A 21,484-nucleotide genomic window follows, 5' to 3' on the forward strand; every position below is an offset into this window, starting at 1 on the left:
CTTTTTTTACTATCAAATGTCCTCACAGATTCCCCATGAAAATACCTTCCACTTATTAATATGTGGCTTGTAGCAGTTACACTGCCAGAATAACCATGAAGGTCTTACAACTCTTACCTGAATAAGTGAATAAGGGCCTTGACATTATGACTATAATTTTTTTCCTGCTAGCTATAATAATTTCCTTGGCCATGACACATGCATTTATCTTTTTATATGTGATAAAAGGAAAACACTGAATTGATAGTTATATCAACATAGATGGACCATATCTTATTGTTTCTCAAAATCCTTATCTAGTCACTCAAGTAGTAGGCAACTAAGTGTCCATAGGATGCTAGGCTCTGGACTAGGCACTGGGAATACAACTTTAAGCAAAAAGACATTGCCTCTGACTTCAGGGAGCTTACAGTCCAGTGAGGACAATATCAACCAACTAATCACATAAATAAATGCAAAATTACAAGTGTAATAAGAACACCATCTCTTACCTGGACTACAACAATAGGATCCCTATAGATCTCCCTGTTACCACTTTTGCTTCCTCACAATCCAGTCTCTGTATGAAAGGATATTTCTAAAATGTAAACCAAATTATTCCCATTTCCCCCAGCCCCCACCTCTGCAAAAGCCCTCCAATGGTTTCCCACTGCACATAGAAAAAAACCGAAGCTCTTACCCTGAACTGCAAAGCCTTAAGCAGTCTGGTCATTCCTTCCCTTCCTAATCTCATATCACTCTCTTGCCTTTTCTCTGCCTCAGGACCTTTGCACTTACTCCTTCTGTCTGAAATGCTCTGCTCCTAATCAAGGGCTCCCCTTGTCACTCAGATCTCAGCTTAAATGTTACCTTCCCTCCTCATCTAAGGTAGCATCCAAAACTTGCCTTAATTTAATTATCCGAATGTTATTTGTCTCTCCTAGTTTCCTTGTTTATTTTGATATTCTCTCTCCTCCTCCTCCTCCTCCTCCTCCTCCTCCTCTTCCTCCTCCTACTCCTCCTCCTCCTCCTCCTCCTCCTCCTCCTCCTCCTCCTCCTCCTCACCATGGAAAAGGAACCTTGTCCGTTAATATTCTCAGAGCTCAGAACTCTGCCTGGAATAGTGTGGCCACTCCAATATTTGTTGAATGAGTACTAGTGTTTGACCTGGTTAGGAATGTGAGGCAAGATTTCCCTAAGGAAGTAACTACTAAGCTGCAATCTGAAAATAAGCAGGAGTTACTGAGCGAAGAAAGAATGGAAGAACACCCACACAGAAAGACTAGCCAGTTCAAAAGCCCAGGGGCGGGAGGAAGCATTGCAGAAATGAGGGATGAAAAGAAGACCTATGAGATGAGTTCAGAATACCAAAAATAAAGGTATAGCTGAGAAAGATATTAGGAGAGATCTGTTAGCTGTTTGAAGGATGCAAAGGCAAGTATTATACAATAAAATTAATACACTTATCAGGTTTGAGCAAAACAAGAGGTATATATTTTAAAAATCACTACAGGCATAAATAACAAGATAAAATGTATTCAATTAGTAATATTTTAATATATTTTTATTGATTTCAGAGAGGGAGAGATAGAAACATCAATGATGAGAAAGAATCATTGATCGGCTGCCTCCTGCATGCCCTACACTGGGAATCTAGCCCACAACCTGGGTATGTGCCCTGACTGGAAATTGACTGTAACTTCATGGTTCATAGGTCAACACTCAACTATTCAGCCATGCTGGCCCAGCAATTGATAATATTTTTTAAAAAGGATGTACTACAACATATTTAACCTAAATCCCACAATCTAATCATATCTATTCTTATTTTTCTGACCTAATTTTAATAGATTACTCCATCTAAAAAAAACCCTGCTACATGGAAAATGTTTTATAAAACATATCAATTAATGAAAATTTATTTGTACATTTGGTTTAATAAGAAAGCCTGATTCTATTCATTGAGATATTGTTAATGCCATACTAAGTATGTTTGACATTTTGTCACACTTAATTTTTTTAATAGATTCACAGTGCAGTTTTTAAAATTAAATAGGATTCTGCATTTGAAGAGAGGTGTAAAGAACTTTGTGACTAAAAAATAAACAGGGACCTTGGAAAAAAAGGTAAAATGGCAGAATTATTTTTTAAAGTAATGATTTAAAATTATCTTTAAGTCTTCATCATGTAGGGGAAAAGGCAGAAATGAGAGGTCATGTGATAGAGGAAAACTTGCCAGATAGCAAAGAGCTGCCATTTATTAAGTACATTTTCTCCATCATATGAGTTGTACATGTTACATCCATCCACCCATCATTCATCCGCACAACAACCCTACCCAGTGATGGCATTATTCCAGCCCCATGTCCACTGGCTCCTGATCTCCTCCTTGTACATGTGCCATTTGCTTTACCTGTATAAATATACTCTGTAAATTAATATATCCTCTTATAAAACCAAAACTTGATGGGCTAAGTCCAAGATTGACACCTTCAGAACAATACATATATAAGTTTTAATAGAAAAAGTTGTTTACCCTGCTCTTTAAAACTTTATACCACCATCATTTGCCAGAAGGAATAAATTCCTACTTTATCCTAACAGATTTATTTGTTCCCAACATTCTCTAAATTATTCAATCTCAGCCATGTACTCAGGTGGGAATAGCAGTTGCAAGAACACACACTAATACAGATGTATCTTAACTCCAATGAAACTGCTATCACTAAATGACAATAACACCTTTAAATCAACACAGATCAATTCCACTACTGCCGGAAGCCGGTCCATCCTTGCTGCTTGACACAGTCGCTGCAGGAAAGAAACATCTGCACAGCATATGTTTCAATGGACCTGGCATATATAGCATACTGTTCTTAATATGTTTGCTCCCTTTAGCGCCATGTGTTTTAACCAAGGTCACCTCTCCGAGAAAGGTTGTTTCCCCAGGTGGGGATCTTTCCCTGAGGTTAGGGAGGGGATACAACCCCTTAATTAAGTGCCAGGCGGGTAGTTAAGCTACATAATCTTTACTCCCTGGAATGGAGATAAGAAACGCCCTAACCTTTGTAATAGAAATTGACAGGATTAAAATCGGCTGGTATAAATACGGATGTAACAAGACAATAAACATCAGATCCTCATCAGTTCCTAACCAGAACTCCGACCAGAACTTTGGCTGGAGATCCTGGCTAGAGGTCCTGACTAGGCTGCTGATCAACTGAAGGCTGTCTTCGTGTCATTCCTTCTTCGCCGATTCCGTCCACACCTTTGGAGACCCCTGGACCCGCTGGGGTTGGACCCCAGCACACTACTAGAAAAGTTTATGTCCAAGATGGTTATACCATCTTTCCATATAAATGGAAATGTAATACTACTGTCCACTTGCATTATAATCTCCCCAAGTTAACAATATTATATACCTAACAGGAAACAATAAATAAGCTGATAAATCATAAATACATATATTACCTCACTTAATTCTTTAACCCTCTAATATTTCACCATGATAGGTACATTAGTATTACACTTTGTAATAAAGTCAGTGAAGCTTGTAAGGGAAGTCAGGGAACATGCTCTAGGTCACATGATTTACTAAATGGCAAAGCCAGGATTCCAACCCAGAATCTCACGCACCTCCCATCTATGCAATATGGGCAGAGTGAACCAGCAAGGCAGACCATGCACCAATGAATCACTCTTGATTCATTTCCATCTTTTAGCACCTAACAGCTGATTTAATAACCTTCAATAGTCTGTTCACTTCTTGGGAAACATTGGGCACAAGCTCAGAAAGAAAAAGTTCATAAATGACACATACACATCAGACACAACAAAATGCAGAATTTAATTCCCAGGCTGGGAGTGGGGATATATTTTGTATTTTGTACAGTCTGTTCATAATCCTTTTTTATTGTTCTTTATTGTTTAAAATTTTACATATGTCTTCTTTTTCCCCCATTGACCTCTCCCCGGCTGCTCCCACCCCACCCCAGCACATGCCCTCACCCCTCTACTGTCTGTGTCCATGGATTATGCTTATATGCATGCATACAAGTCCTTTGGTTGATCTCTCCCCCTTACCCCACCTCCCCTGCCTTCCCTCTGAAGCTTGACGGTCTCTTTGATGCTTTTATGTCTCTGGATCTATATTTGTTCATCACTTTATGTTGTTCATTATATTCCACAAATGAATGAGCTCATGTGATATTTAGCTTTCTCAGACTGGCTTATTTCACTTAACATAATGCTCTCCAGGTCCACCCATGCTGTTGTGGGTAAGAGTAATTTTAGGGCTAAGAAATAAGAGTTCCTTCTTTTTCACAGCAGCATATTATTCCATTGTGTAGATGTACCACCCGGTTTTAATCCATTCACCTGCTTGCTAATGGGCACTTAGGCTGTTTCCAAATCTTAGCTATTATAAATTGTGCTGCTATGAACATAGGGGTGCATATATCCTTTCTGATTGGTGTTTCTGATTTCTTGGGATATATTCCTAGAAGTGGGATTACTGAGTCAAATGGGAGTTCCATTTTTAATTTTTTGAGGAAACTCCATACTGTTTTCCACAGTGGCTGCACCAGTGTGCATTTCTACTAGCAGTGCATGAGGGTTCCTTGTTCTCTGCATCCTCTTCAGCACTTGTCATTTGTTGATTTGTTGATGATAGCCATTCTGACAGATGTGAGATGGTACCTCATTGTTGTTTTGATTAATGAATTTGACCATGTTTTCATATGTCTCTTGGCCTTCTGTATGTCCACTTTCGAAAAGTGTCTATTTAGGTCCTTTGCCCATTTTTTGATTGGATTGTTTACCTACCTTTTGTTAAGTTGTATGAGTTCCCTATAAATATTGGCGATTAAACCCTTATCAGATATAACATTGGCAAATATGTTCTCCCATGCAGTGGGCTCTCTTGTTGTTTTGTTGATGATTTCTTTTGCTGTGCAGAAGTCTGTTCATATTTCAATCACTAACACATTAAAAACTTTGCTAAAGCAGTCCTAACCAGTTTGGCTCAGTGGATAGAGCGTCAGCCTGCGGACTGAAGGGTCCCAGGTTGGATCCCAGTCAAGGGCATGTATCTTGGTTGCGGGTACATCCCCAGTGGGGGCGGGTGCGGGAGGTAGCTGATCGATGTTTCTCTCTCATCGATGTTTCTGACTCTCTATCCCTCTCCCTTCCTCTCTGTAAGAAATCAATAAAATATATTTTTTTAAAAAAAAACTTTGTTAAAGCACAATTTCCCAACCCCTCCCCCCAGAAAACACATTTATTTCAATTTTAAAAACAGATACATCAAAAAACTATAAGACATATTTTGCTGCCTCTAGCTCTTTTTTATTGAATTTATTGTATTGACATTGGTTAATAAAATTATAAAGGTTTCAGGTGTACAGTTCTACATCATCTATATATTGCATTGTGTGTTCAGCACCCCAAGTCTCCTTTCATCACTATTTATCCCCCTTTACCCTCTTCTACTTCTTCCCACACCCTGAGACACCATGTTTTTAAAGTACTAGTTATTACCATCAGTACTTGAATATCTACAAACAAACTGTTAATTCAAGTTCATAGAGAAGTGAGTTTTAGGTGGTTTCCTTTTATTTCTTAGCCCTAAAATTACACATAAGAAATTCTGGACCGGGGGGAAGATGGCGGCGTAGGTAAACACCGGAGACCGCTGCCGCAAACAACCATTTCAAAAATACAACTAAAAGACTGAACGGACATCACCCAGAACCACAGGAAGGCTGGCTGAAGAGAGACTCTACAACTAGAAGGAAAGAGAACAGCAAATCGAGGCTCAGAGGCGGCGCAGTGTGGAAAATACAAAGGTGCCGAGGTGCGCGCGCAAAGCGGGCTGGTGGCTGAGGGCGCGGTTGTCGTTTTCGGTCGGGAGTGAGTCTCAGACTCTGGGCTCCAGATCCGGGCGAGTCTCTAGGGACCCAGACTCAAACGGGAGAAGCGGGATTATCCGGCATCAGTTGGAACCTGAGGGCAGCTTTCTCTCCGAGGTTTGCAGCGGCTGCCGGGGTTCTGAGAAGCAGAGCCTCTGGGAACGGGACTGAGCGTGGCCATAACTGCTCCCTCCGCCCGCCCTGTTGATCCCGCCCCGCCCAAAGCCTGCGCACAGCCATTTGCCGATCGCCTCAGGCAAAGGCTGGATTAGCGCCTCCCCAGAAGGCAGACGTTTTCCACACAGCTGATTCCTATAGCCAGTCGTCCTGGGGGTCAAATCCCTCTAGTGTTAACTACAACAATTAAGGCTTGGCTAGACAAGACTGCGCACAGAGACCACAAGGGGGTGCACCAAGAAAGCATAAAAGATGCGGAGACAAAAAAACATGACAGAAATGGAGGATATGGAGCTAAGAATCGCAATTTTGAGGGCTTGCCATAAATTTGTGCAGAGCCTCACGAAAACTAATGAGACCCTCGATGCTACGATAAAGAAATTAGAAAGTAAGCATACACGGACTGAAATAAAGAATATTATACCCAATAGCAGACCAGAGGAGTACAATAATCAAACCAAAGATTCGACAAAAAACACCCAATTGGAAAAGCAAAATGAAAAAAGAATCCGAAAGTGTGAAGATAGTGTAAGGAGCCTCTGGGACAGCTTTAAGCGGTCTAATATCAGAGTCATTGGAGTGCCAGAAGATGAGAGACAGCAAGATATTGAAAACCTATTTCAAGAAATAATGGCAGAAAACTTCCCCCACCTGGTGAAAGAAATGGACTTACAGGTCCAAGAAGCGCAGAGAACCCCAAACAAAAGGAATCCAAAGAGGACCACACCAAGACACATCATCATTAAAATGCCAAGAGCAAAAGACAAAGAGAAAATCTTAAAAGCAGCAAGAGAAAGAGGCTCAATTACCTACAAGGGAATACCCATACGACTGTCAGCTGATTTCTCAACAGAAACTTTGCAGGCCAGAAGGGAATGACAAGAAATATTCAAAGTGCTGAATACCAAGAACCTACAACCAAGATTACTTTATCCAGCAAAGCTATCATTCAGAATTGAAGGTCAGATAAAGAGCTTCACAGATAAGGAAAAGCTAAAGGAGTTCATCACCGCCAAACCAGTATTATATGAAATGCTGAAAGGTATCCTTTAAGAAGAGGAAGAAGAAGAAAAAGGTAAAGATGCAAATTATGAACAACAAACATGCATCTATCAACAAATGAATCTAAGAATCAAGTGAATAAATAACCTGATGTACAGAATGAACTGGTGATTATAATAGAATCAGGGACATAGAAAGGGAATGGACTGACTATTCTTGGGGGAAAAAGGGGTGTGGGAGATGCGGGAAGTGACTGGACAAAAATCATGCACCTATGGATGAACACAGTGGGTGGGGAGTGAGGGTGGAGGGTGGGGTGGGAGCTGGAAGGAGGGGAGTTATGGGGGGAAAAAAGAGGAACAAATGTAATAATCTGAACAATAAAGATTTAATTTAAAAAAAAAAAGAAAGAAATTCTAACTCATGTTAACTTAGCAAGGGTCCAAAATTACCTTCAAATTGTTTATATCCATTTTTCCAAAGCCTTGAGGAGAGGGGGGAACTATACAGTACCTTTTTTTTAAGACTTCAAAAAAAAAAACAGTTAAAAGATGAAGTCTCTGCCATGGAAATGGTAGTGATTATAGATGTCTCAAACTTTACCAAATAAATAAATTTGATCTGTTTAACAGAACAGAGGATGGAATTTTCTGTGCTCTTCTTTGGGGCCATTCAATAAGCTATGGAAACAACCACCCGACACCACCAAGCACAGAGCCTTGACTACATAAATCGAAAACTTTTCTATAATATTCTGGAGTTTTCTAAGACTGATCACTGTGTGCTGGAAACAGGCATCATATAAAATTATTCTATTCATTCAATAAATATTTACTGAGCACTTACTTTATTCCTGGCATTGTGCTAGAAGCTGAGAATATAGTAGCAAAAAAAAACACAAAACAAAAAAACACAGAACCACTGTCTTTATGGATTTTACACAATAGAAGAAAGAGGAAGACAAATGTATACTTTTTTGTTTACATGTTGTGTCCGGTGCTACAGAAAAGAACAGGCAAGAGGGGCAGAGAGTACAGAAGACAAAAAGATCACAATTTTTTGTAGAGTACTTTTTTATAGAAGGCCACTCTGATAAGATTTGAGTCCAAAACTAAAAGAAACGAGGAAGTGAGCTTACAAATATTTCAAGAAAGAGCAGTCCCAGCAAAGGGACAGCAGTGCTAAGTCCCAGAGGCCAGAGCAGGCTTGGTGTGCTCAGAGCACAGTAGGCTGGAGTGCTTGTGCAAGGTGGATGGGGCAGAGCTGGCAGGGGCCAGAGCATCTAGGCCTTGCAGGCCCTGAACTGGCTCTGCCATGAATTCTGAGTGAGGAGGGAAATAGGGCAGGGGGTGTTATTTAGTTTTCTTTTGGCATCAGAGTCTTTTGAGCAGGGGAATGATAGGATCTGATTTGAAGTTCAAAGGATTGTCCTCGCTGCTACCTAGGAAATAGACTGTATTCTGCCTTATAAAGGAAGAGGCGTGGAGACCAGTTGGAAACTACCTGCAATTAAAAAAATTGGGGAAATGGTAATAGATTGTACTACAGTGGGAGAAATTATCAAATTTGAAGACAGAATCAACAACGCAGCTAATGGACTCAATTTAAAGTATAAAAAGAAAATCAAGCTATAAAGAAGTCCAAAGTTATGCCAAAGCACCTGAAAGAATGGCAATGCCATGTAATGAACTGGGAAAAACTGTGGGAGCAGCAGGCTGGGAAGGTATTGATACAGGGAATCAGGAGTTCATTTTTGGATATGTTGAGTCTGAGGTGCCTATTTAGACATCCAAGTGGAATTAAGGGAAAATTTTTCTATTGAAGGTATGAATTTGAGACTCATCAGCAGGTAACTGATATTAAAGTCACGAGACAAGATGAGCTACCTAGGAAATGGGATGGACCAAAAAAAAGGAAAGAATCCAAAGTCTGGACTTGCAGACACTGCAATGTTTGGAGAGATCTGCAGCAACCATCAAAGGACACTGAGCAGGAAAGCCAGTGAGATGGGCAGAGAATCAAAGAAAGGAATCCAGGAGGCCACATGTGATGTGCTGCATTATTGTTCAGCAAATATTCACTCTCATTTATTTCCCAATTGTGAGTGGGGTATGCTTCACTGCCCATTGATGTTAAGCCTGGCTATGTGAATTTTTCAGCCAATGGGAATGTTCATGGGCAAGGTGAAATAAAAGGCCTTCAGTGTGCTTATGTGGTTTGACATTACTCTTGGACCCCAATAATTTGCCATGACAAGAACAAACCCTGGGTAGTCCCTTCAGCATAAATCCCAGAACAAATGCAGGAGGAGCAGATATAAACCCAATCCACAGTCTGGAGCAGGACCACCCAACTCAGCTCATCCTTGATCAGCTAAAATACAATCATAGGAGACCCATGAACAAAAGAGTAAATGTGAGCTACTGAATTTGAGGGTGGTTTGAAATGCAGTATTACTAAAGCAACAGCTAATGCATACACCAAGTGAACAAAGTCTTTCAAGAAGAAAGGATTGATCTACCGTCAAATGTTACTGATTGGTTGGGCAAGAGGAAGATTGGGAACTAATCCTGGATTTGGAAAGATCACCCTGAAGCATTTCAGCAGTGTGATGGGCGTGAAGCCCTAATCGGGATACATTCAAGAATAAGAGGACAGAAATAGGAAAGCGCAGTGTAGACAACTCTTTCAGGAAGTTTTGCTATAAAGGAAAACAGAGAAATGGTGTGAAGCTGAAGAAACATGCAGGTGGTAAGAAAGTATCATGTTGTATATGTTGAAATCAACATATATATATTGATTTCAGAGAGGAAGGGAGAGAGAGATAGGAACATCAATAATCAGAATCATTGATCAGTTGCCTCCTGCATGCCCCCTACTGGGGATAGAGCCCACAAACCAGGCATGTGCCCTGACCAGGACTTGAACGGTGACCTCCTGGTTCATAGGTTAACACTCAACCACTGAGCCACACCAGCAGGGCTTGTGTTTGTTTTCAAGATGAGCTTAAATTAATACAATGTATAATACTACTATATATAAACTGATGGAAAGTACTCAATAATGAGGAAAATTGATGACAGAGAAATCATTATCCAGGACTGGGCAAGATGGGAAGAATACAATGCACAAGTGAAGGAGGTGGCTGCAGAGAGGAGCTCGGTCACTTAGGGTCCCATGGGAGATGGTAGTGTGTATGGGCTGAGAAGCAGATAAGGCTGAAGATCCAGCAGAAGTCCCTAGAAGTAAGGGCATCTGAAGAGGGTAAAGGAGGAGACAGGGGTATAGGTTTGAGGGGAGAACAGAAGGGAAGAAGTGGTTGTCTCAGATAACAGGATAATGAGCAGCAAAAAGGAGGAGGGTTGCCAGTCACACATAGATTACATTCAAGTCTTAACATTCCCATCTAAAAGATGAATTACAGAGATGAAATAAGCTCACCCCACTGTACCACCTTTGAAGCAACAAATGCAGTTGTAAACTAATTTTTTAAAGTGTCTGAGAATTCACTCAGGAAAAAAAAGACAAAAATTGCAATATTTGAATTTAATAAAATGACATCAATCATATGTCATTAAAATCCTGTGGCCTAGAGAAATAAAGAACCAGCTGTGTGAAAGAAGCTATCTGAAACAGGCATGGGGCACAACCTAAAGCTGATCAAAGAATTAAGAGAGGAGGAGGTCTGAATGCAGAATCCAGGGCTGGACTTTCAATATGGGAGCCACTATCCACGTGTGGCTACTGAGCATGTGAAAGGTAGCTAGTGCAACTAAACAACTAAAATTTTAATTTTATTTTATTTAAATTTTGAAACAGAAGCAATATTTTTCCGTCAAATACAACTTTACTATTTTGGCAGTACAACATTTCATTGTAACTACCGAAAATTTAGCATCCAAAATGGGAGATTCTTTAAGTATAAAATACATACCAGATTTCAAAGTCTTCATTAAAAAAAATAAAAGAATGGCCCTAACCGGTTTGGCTCAGTGGATAGAGCGTCAGCCTGAGGACTGAAGGGTCCCGGTTCCATTCCAGTCAAAGGTATGTACCTTGGTTGTGGGCACATCCCCAGCAGGGGGTGTGCAGGAGGCAGCTGATTGATGTTTCTCTCTCATCGATGTTTCTAACTCTCTATTCCTCTCCCTTCCTCTCTGTAAAAAATCAATAAAATTTTTTTTTAAAGACTCATTCATTCCTACCTTTAAAAAAAAAAAGGAATGTAACATATCTTGTTAATAATTTTATACTGTCCTGGTCAGTGTGGCTCAGTTGGTTGAGCGTCATTCCATGTACTGAGGGGTGGCTGGTTTGATTCCTGGTCAGGGCACATGCCCAGCTGCAGGCTCCACCCCCAGTTGGGGGCCTGTAGGAGGCAGCCAACCAATGTTTCTCTCTCCTTGATGTTTCTCTCTCTCTCCTTCTCCCTTCCTCTCTCTAAAACCAATATATAATAATAATTTTATACTTATTACATGTTGAAATTATGGTGTTATTTTGGATATGTTGGGTTAAATAAAATCTATTATTAAAATTAATTACTTTTTGCTTTTTTAATATGGCTACCTGGAACAATATTACATATTGGACAGCACTGGTTTAAGGATTAAAATACTGATACTATCTGAAAAGCGTGGTTTGAAGTCATCTGTTGTCATGGTGACTATAAAAGGAGGCCAAACCTATCCATCCATGTCACAGAAAGAGCTATCCAGAATTTTATGCAGCCCAGGTGCAGTATCTAAGCCTTAAATCCGTGACCAATAAGGAACCATATTTCAATGAAAAATGGTCAAGCAGTAACTGAAATCAATATGGAATGGTATGTTAACCAAAGCTCACCTGAAATGGTACTGCCAGCTTCCCTGAGATAATACACTTCCTTCTAGTGGGTAAGTGGCTTTCCAATCTAGAGAAGGTTTAGAATTAAATGCAGAGATGATGAAGAAAATCAGATTCATATTAATACTTTTTAGAAAAGCCAAAGAATATGTTTTACATCAATTATAACAGTTTGTGAATAATTATGTTTTTAATGTTTAAATGAATCTGACATAAACTGGCAGATTAGCTTTATGATGCTAGTTTAAAATGTGTTATAAATTTAGATATATGATTTATTTATATTGAAATATTCAAGAAGATTTGGCTATGTCTGTAAAATATGATATAAAATAAAATTTAAAATGTAAAAGTTTTGAAGTGATGGAACAGGCAAAAGAACTTGAGCTTGTATTTGGAAAGGTTTTACTCATTTGAGTCATAAATTTGCTCAATAAGCATCTGATTTGTTTAAACAGAAAATTAAATACATTAAGTTTATACTTGCAATTGAAAATATTTAAGGGTTTAAATTATTACCTAAGTTTGTAAATGAGACTGACAGTTAAAGGAACTGAATCTGTTCAATTTGAACTAAAGTTTCATCAAAGAAAAAGTAAAGATGATTGCTCACATTTACCAGATTTATAAACAGAATAAGATAAATTGGATTTTAAAGGCCTAAAGAAATCTAGATTTTATTTTTACCTGTTATTTATATATGTGATATACATATATATTAGTTGTCCTTTCCGTACACAAAACTTACTCTTAATAGCTAATAAGTAAGTAGTTTACAAAGATTAATTCATTTAACCCTCACAACAACCCAGAGAGGTAATATTAGTCTCCCCATTTTCCAGGTCATGAAATGAAGGCATAGTATGGTTAAGCAGCTGCCAGGAGGTCACACAGCTAGAAGGTAGCAGAGCCAGGATTCAACCCAGGTTGTCTGGCTTCAAAATTCATGCTCTTCATATTGCCCTTGAATGTGAAAAAGAGCTCACACTGACAAAAATAGTAACTAGTGTTCATAAAAGTGAGCTTTTATAGGCTGGTAAGATTTTTAACTAAAAGTCTCTTATTCTTCTTTTTCCCCAGTAGCTATCAAGAAAGGTTTTTGCACTAAGAATTCAGGAGGAAACCCATGGTATACAGGGGAATGACCCAAATGAGAACAGTTTTCAAGGCTTCTAACTTCTTCCTGACCCAATACTCCAGATCTCTGGTATCCTAGAAGAGTACAGCCTAAGGTATATGGCATTTATTGAATTACTTTTCATTTATTTTCATCCTATATTACCTCTATGGCCCTTTTCTACATGAATTCCCAATCCAAGACACAGTATAAAATTAAAATGAGTTCAGGAGAGAAAAGGTAATTTCATTTAATTTTGTTTTTAATGCTAAAAAATATATTTGAAGGGAAGAGTTCTCCCCTCCTTCTACCCCAAACCTCACCTGGATTCTGCAGCAATAAGTGTAAACAAAAATTTATTTGTCTTGGTTACCGCCTTAGAACCCTCTCCCCTACCTAAACTGACCACACCTACCACTCTGAACCTTCCCCAGCAGGCAGTCCTCGACTGGCCCTCTTTCCAAAGCACATAATCTGAACGCATCTTCACTGCAGCGGGAAGGCATTCTTTGTCTGCTGGTAATTGACAAAGCAATCATAGTCAACTTCAGAGTGTGATTTATCCACATGAATCATGTTTTTAAATGTACTGACTCTGTGCAATTTTGGATAAGATATTTATTCACATCTCATAGATGAGGAAACAAGAGTTATTGTGATGATCAAAAGATAGTTTGTGTAGCAAACTTAATAGAGGACCTGGCACCAAGTAAGTGTTCGACAGATGGTAGCTATTACAATATGTATTATTTAACGAACCTGCAGAACTATGATTCATTACTTGCTTTTATGAACTCCTATCTCTTATTAATTTACTTTTCATATAACTTAAATAAGAAAGACCCCCTGAAATTAAACTGTTTCGTGAGCCTTCTGTGGAGATAGTAAGAACAAGTGTTTATAAGGGTGGATGAAAAGAGGAGAGAAGAGTTAAAGTAATAGAAGTATTATAAAGACAAATGTAAACGGGTTTTGGATATCTATTTTTTGCTGTCTTTTACCAGAATCAAAAGCTTATTCATAATTGCTAGTATAAAATTAAGCTAAATAGGGTTTTTATGCTTTTTATATGTAACTTTTTAAGACATGAACATCAGGAATCCAAATAATTAAAAACAGAATTGTGATATTTGATTTCTAATGTTGTATATCAAGTAACTAAAAGCTCAAATTAACTTTAAAGTGCCCTAATGATATATTTTGAAACTTAGATAACTGATGTAATCTATATAATAAAAGCCTAAGTGACCGTTACAGCAGCTACCAGAACTACCGGTAGCTGTGGTGCACACTGGCCACCAGGGGGCAGACACTCAATGCAGGAGCTGCCCCCGGTTGGTCACTGTGCTCCCACAGCAGGAGCCCTGCTCAGCCAGAAGCCGGGCTCATGGCTGGCAAGCACAGCAGGGGGTGGCGGGAGCCTCTTCACCTCCATGGCAGCGCTAAGGAGCTGCCAGCCAAGTGTAAGGAGCAAGCAGGGGGGCGGTAAGGAGCGAGGGGTCTGGGAATGCGAGAGGGCGCAAGCCAGGCTGTGGGACACCCCCCCACACACACACAAATTTCATGCATCAGGCCTCTAGTACTACTATAAGGAACCTGAGTCAGTTTCCTATGGCCCTAAAATTGATTGTGTTAAGGCCCTCAATACTGACTTTGGAACTAGTTAAAACATAATAATTTTATGTCACATAAAAATTTTTCTAAGAATTCAATTAGGGAAAAGCATACTTGTACATACTTTATCTTTGGAAATGAATAAGACATAGTTCTTGAGAAGCTTACAATCTAGCACACACAAAACAAACAGCTATATGTGTTTTTAAACAACAGCTAAATTGTTTTTTAAAGGGGTATACAGAGAGTTCTCTTGAAAGAGAGTGACAGGAGTATCACTTAGTCCTTAGGACAGAGTAGAGTTAGCTAAGAAAAGAATAGGTGAGTCTAAATTTTTTTACTATGTTTTTATTGATTTCAGAGAGAGGAAGGGAGAGGGAGAGAGAGAGAGAAACATCAATGATGAGAGAGAATGATTATTTGGCTCCCTCCCACATACTCCTCCATCAGGGATCAAGCCCACAACCTGGGCATGTGCCCTGACCAGGAATTGAACCGTGACCTCCTGGTTCATAGGTCAACACAACCACTGAGCCACACCAACCTGGCAGGTGAGACTGGATTGATGACAGATCACATAAGACAATGAAAAATAGACAGACATTTTAAATAGATATTTGCATGCATATAGCAAGGCTAATAGCATGGAGAATATATATTCTTTTAGTATATGAATATAATAAGTAAAAGAACTCCAGAAAGTATTTTTTCTGTAAATCAGTCTATTCTAGTTTCTCTGTACAAAAAAACACTGGTATGTGTACAATATGCTATGAAGAAATACTTATTTTATGACTCTAGGTTTTGTTTCTTTTTATTAAAATAAGTTTAAAAACCCAAGTGCCATAACAATTGGTGCCTTTATTTCTACACTTAAAATATATCAGTGAATTGAAAAGTAAAGCTTGCTGCATTCCTTGACATAAAGAAGCCAGAATCCTGGTATATTCTGTGTACCTTTAAGTTAATTTAACAAAGAGAGAGATCAATCACATCAGTTTCTTCCTTCTTAAATGTGGGGATCATTTTAGTACCTGATTCATAGTGTTCTTAAGAGAATTAAGTTAATATTTGTGAAATGCTCAGAACAGTGCCTGGCCCATAGGAAGCATTAGTAAGGGTTTGATTGACTGACAGGTAAAAGATGGAACTGCAATCATACTACACAGGGTCTGAGGAAAACATTTATAACAAGAGGAAATGCCCAATAAGACCACACAGAAACCTTTTATTGTGGATTTACAATTCAAGAATTTAAGCATCTGTTCTTCATTGTAACTATGCCCGTCATATCACATAGTGATAAAACTGTGGAAAATGCCATGTTTCCCTTGAATGGCTATGGTTACATAGAGGGAAGACGATTTATAATGGCCTGATAGTCAGAAACACAATTTCTCATTTAAACACATCAAATATGTTAGACAAACACATAATTTTAGTTTATAGTTCTATTACTATCTTGATTATCTAATTGGTCTACTTGACCTATTAGTTTACATAATATACCCCATGCAGAAAACCTTTACTCTTATGCCCTAATTTGTAGTTTTCAATATTCAAAGTGCACTTACACCACAATTTAAAGAAGTCACTTTTTAGTCAATCAGAAGAAAAGGTGAGAGTAAGCAACCGGAACCAGCATCTCTGTGGCAGAAGTGGCCAACCTCTGGAAACTACCCTTGGGTAATTGCCTCAGGATTCTGAACCATAAGATGTCGAATAGATTATTAGTGCCATCAGAGTCTTTTTCCTCTTCTCCCCTTCACCACCAAACCCTGCAGCTCCCAACATATTAAACTTTTAAGTCACTGAAGCCTCCACCTCGAGGTCCTCTGGCTTTCATTTTCACTGATTATAAGATAAAGAAGCAAGGATCTAGATCAAGACACTTAAGGCAATGAGCAATCAATCACCTAACAGGCTCACAAATTCTATCCACCATACGACCTCTGTAAACGTCCAAAATGTGAAATTGAGGTTTATAACATGTGTTGTTTTCATGCATTTAAACATGTGTGTTTTTAATGCACACCATTATAAACTAAGTTTCCAAGATTCTTCTGGTTGAATAACAAATTAACCAAATCATATCTTTTAAAAGCCCTAGGGTTATAAAATTAGTTTTAAAGCATTAAGGAATTACCTGGTAACTTTCCCTCATAAGAAAAGGAAGGCTGAAAACTAGGCCAAAGGAGACTATTTAGGTGTCCTACATAAAATAAAATGAATAATCATAATAGTTGGAAAACAAGTAATTCCTCATCCATAAGAGCTCAGATTACTTGCATCAAGCAACATGGAATACACAGAAGAAAACACTTGATAACTATTTGTTGATTGATATCCAAAACAATAGTATATAATTGCTAAAAATAACTGGCACGTAAGGAAATCAATCATTGACCTCAAACTATATTTATAACACACCAATTATGTGCCAGACAGTATAAATGTATGCATTCTCCCCAAGCACTAGTGATTTACAAAATGTCTTAAGACATCTTATCTTCATTTTAATTGGGAGGACAAAAAATTTAAACACATGCCCACAAAATTTTTCAACCTACATTAATCACTATTAACAATCCATGTCACAAAACACCACTTCCTGTCACCACCACTATATGTCTACCATGCCTTTTCTCAACACAGTAGTTATGATCAATACGACCATGCACAGTAGGTCAGTTAACAATACACTGTAGCTCTTATATATTTATAGCACTTTTTCTGCCAGATCTCAGGGCTACATTCTTCTTCCCAGCCACAAATGCAAACATAAGTGTTTTGATAATGAAGAAATCATTAAAAACTATCGTCTTTCCCAAATGTGCTTTCATAAATGCTACAACACATTGTACTAGATGCTAAATTACCAACAAGTCATCATGTTATTACAGTGCAACTAGAAATTGCAAGAGCATGTGACTCAGAAATAGCCAATAAAGCAGTGGTTCTCAACCTGTGGGTCACGACCCCTTTGGGGGTCGAACGACCCTTTCACAGGGGTCACCTAAGACCATAGGAAAACACATATATAATTACATATTGTTTTTGTGATTAATCACTTTGCTTTAATTATGTTCAATTTGTAACAATGAAATTGGGGGTCACCACAACATGAGGGACAGTATTAAAGGGTCGAGGCATTAGGAAGGTTGAGAACCACTGCAATAAAGGCTTCAGTGGCCTTGTGCTGCCCATGCATTGACTCATTTTACATCGTTGGACATGCTTGATCAGTTACAGAATTCTTCAGGAAGAGCAATGGCCGTGGTTATGTTTATAGACCATATTTTTTAACTTATACCAAAAACGGGGACCAGTTTTACTTCATAAAATTAAGCCTCTTAAGCCTAGAAATGCACAAGTCTCATACTACTGTGAATCAGTGAAAGTGACAAATGGTGTTTCACACCTGAGGCTGTGCTGTGCTGTTCCCTACTCCCACCAGGTGGCTAAACTAAACCACGGACATAAATCACACTCTCCATTGGTATTTCCTAAGGAGATCCTGTGGACATCACAGTATTTTTCTCTTTCATTAACTGGTTATGCACAAAATACCTCAGTATGCTAGTAACATAAACAAACATGCCAAATTAATGTTTTGTGCTGCCCTGACAAAAGCTTCATTTCATGCTTCAGAGTTTGGGTAAATAAACCACTGCAACCAAACAGTGCTTGCAACACATGCCTGTATCTGATGTTTACTGACTTTATTGTTTGGCAAAAAGCAATACAGCTTTAAAATGCCAAACTATATTGAACCTTGTGTAAGCTAACAACAAAGGCAAAACGTTAAGTCCTTATTGTGCTGAATTAACACTGGATGCCTCCATTCTTCAGAATACATTTTCTAGCCACAAAATAAATGCGCAGGCTAAAACTCATAGTGAGAGTTCTGTCTGACTGAAAGCAGGTCCAGGGTCCTGGCACATACCTGAATGTTGGCTTTGCTAACAAAGATCCTAATAAAGCTGTACTCTTGGTACCTCAGAAAGAACACAAAATACGTTTCAGTACAAAACACGAGACTACAGTCAGTGTCTATAAATCATGCCTACACTTCAATATTCCCATTGCCTTTCACGTTTCAATGAGAAAATACATATATTCTCTCCTGGTTATCTTCTCAAAACAGATCTACTTCATTTGAATCAATGTACCATTTCATTACCATCATCAAAGAGTATTTAGCAGAGCATCTGTGAATCACTCCACAAGTCAGATTCAGTTAAAAACAAACCCAACTGTGAACTAATCTGCAAACTGTTGTTGCGACTTACCCTTTAAGTTTCCAATACAATCTCCTAATGAAGAGACATGACTTAAAAGTGCTAGCAAATATGAACAGACTTAGAAACCTAGTAATCAGCAGGCTAACAGGTGTTGAAATCCCAAAAGGGAGAAGAGGAATATGAGGTAATCACTTCATGCCTGACACCTCATGTAGCTTTAATATCCATAATTCTAATCAACTTAACTGCAATTCAACATGATCCAGGCCACTGGTTTCTTTTCATTAACTACTGTTTAGCAAAGAGGTAATTTCTTGTATTTCATATGGTCACTAGCCGATCAGTTCCAACTTACAAATTATTTTACTAAATTGGATATACAATTTAATTGGTTGACTCACTTTCCAGTCATCAATGTGACATCTCTCACCAATTAAAGCAAATATTAACAAATATATATTATTTCCTTCCCAATTGGTCAGCTATATTCCTGAAAATAATTTTCTTTCACATTATACGTAAGATGATATCTAAGTAGCCACAAAAACAGTTTTAGCAATCATATTTTTAATGCATTCTTTGTGTTTGCAACAAAGTAAATATCACGAAATGATGGAAGGACTTGGGCCGTTGAGAAAGGAGGAGGAGTGGTCCGGGTACCCCTAACTTGAGCAATTCCCCACCCAGGACCCGCATGCCCTTGGCAACCGCATCTAACCCTCACTCTGCCCATAAACACATGCAAATACCGCCCAGCTACCGGCTGCTCCTTACACAGAAAAACGCAAGGCAATTTCCAGTTCCTTAAAACATGAACACAATACCTTCCAGAAACAATAGCAACGACACGGGTGCCAGGTATCTAACCTACAATTTACTGGTCCTGCTCCCGACTCTGGTCTTGCCGGGTGGGAACCCCGGCTGCCTCTCCATTGAGTTACAGGTGCAACCGCACCTTCCGGAGACACGGTCTTTATGCTCAAAACCCACCCGAACGAACTTCAGAAGCGCCTCAAAAAGCCTCGGTCACAAGCACAGAAAAATGAGCTCACTTTCCAGAGATCATTAAAAAAAAAAATGACTTGTATATTGCAACCCTCCCGTGCCACTCTCCAAGAAACAATGAAACATGGAAATCCAAAGATAAAGAGTCCCATCTTTTTTCCTAAAAAGGCTTGATAACGAGAGAGAGTGAGAGAGAGAGAGAGAGAGAGAGAGAGAAGGTAGGTACCACCCACCGCCTCTGCAAAATCACAGCCGAGGAGCCCCGGCCGGAGCTGGGAGCCCCGCGCGGCGCGGGCCGTCTGGGGCGCCGGGAGGAGGCTGAGCCCCGGCCGGGAACTTTGCCGCCGCGGTCCCGGCCGCAGCGCCGGCGGCGGGCGGAGGGCTCCCGGGCGCGGGGAGGCCGTCTGCCGGCGGGGACGCGCCCCGCGGGGACTCGGCTGCAGCCGGCGGCGCCCTCTCCCTGCGGCGGGCGGACCCCCAGCCCCGGCGCCCGCCCGACCCCTCCCGGCCGCGGGCCCGCGGGCCTTACCTGCCCGCGGCGGCCGTGGCGGGCGCGGGGCCCGGAGCCGCTCGGGCGGCGGCGCCTGGGCGGGAGGGAGGCGGCCGCGGAGGAGGAGCTCGGGCGAGGAGCGGGCGGGCGGCGGGCCGCTTTGTTTCCACTGCGCGGAGCTGCGGACCCTGCGTCACCATGGCAACCGCCGGACCGGCCCAGTGGGGACCCCGGGACACCCAGGGTCCTGGACCCTCGGGGCCGCGGCCGCCGGCACCCCCGCTCTTCTCCTCGGCAGTGTCGTTGCTCCGAGGGGACAAGGACCCCCAAGGAGCCGCCACCACCGCACACACACCCCCTCAGTCTCCCTCACCAAGGCGCGTGTCTCTCCCCAGCGAGATGGGACGGGGCGAAGGAGAGGAGCCCAGAGCCGAGTCTTAGCTCCATCCCGGCGGGCAGCCCCTTTGATTTCCCACGCGGGACATTCCAACCCCGCCCCCCCCCCCCCCCCCCCCCCAGCACACCTTTCTTCTACGGAGCTGATCCCTCCAAACGGAAATTCACTGAAGATTAAAGAAAAAGCCGTACAAACTAATAAAGTGTTGAGCAACTGGTACTTGGCGCTTCTGTTGACAACAACGTCCCTCCTCCTCCTCGTCCTCCTCCTCCTCCTCCTCCCTCTCACCAAGCTTTGCCTCTACTAGGTCTGGCCTCTGTCCATCCAAATCCTGCATCTGTCTTGTTGAGGTCCCCTGTAGGATAGAGAGGGGAGGAGGCTTGCTTTATTTATTTATTCATTCATTTAATAAACAGAGGAAACACTTGCAACCTCACAGGCTAAAGCACAACTTTGGGCTGCATTGTGAACCTCCGCTGCTGCCACTGCTCAGCTACTGGCTGTGACTGCTAAGCATCTACCAGGGCTCTGGCTTACTCTGTGCCAAAGACCAGCTATGTACCGCAGGTCCCGGCGCTCCGGAGGAGAGGGGGACAAGGCTAACCTTGGCACATGCTAGGCATCCCCTCCTAAGGAAATTCTTGGAGAGGGCGGGAAAAGTACCAGCAGAGCCACAGTGATGCTTTCTCTAAAGGACGGAGCTAG

At 40.6% G+C, this 21,484-nt stretch overlaps 1 protein-coding gene across 4 annotated transcripts in view; it reads right to left on the reverse strand.

Annotated features, from left to right (window-relative positions):
• The window catches only part of RNF182 (ring finger protein 182), a 60,914-nt gene extending 39,985 nt beyond the window's left edge, over positions 1–20,929 (reverse strand). The window contains exons 1-2 of one of the 4 annotated variants that reach the window (XM_070403432.1): positions 20,422–20,438; positions 18,590–18,641 (exon numbers count right to left, since the gene is read on the reverse strand). The gene's annotated coding sequence lies outside the window, so the exon portion shown is untranslated. Of the gene's footprint in view, positions 1–18,589; positions 18,642–20,125; positions 20,169–20,421; positions 20,488–20,906 lie in introns of those variants that run through there. The other 3 variants (XM_070403438.1, XM_070403434.1, XM_070403436.1) reach the window with 3 other exon arrangements.
• Between the last annotated feature and the right edge of the window lie 555 nt (positions 20,930–21,484).

This window comes from Myotis yumanensis, unplaced genomic scaffold (genome assembly GCF_028538775.1).
Source record: "Myotis yumanensis isolate MYYU_CA2020_CCGP unplaced genomic scaffold, mMyoYum1.0.hap1 SCAF_2, whole genome shotgun sequence".
Taxonomy (NCBI): Eukaryota; Metazoa; Chordata; class Mammalia; order Chiroptera; family Vespertilionidae; genus Myotis; species Myotis yumanensis.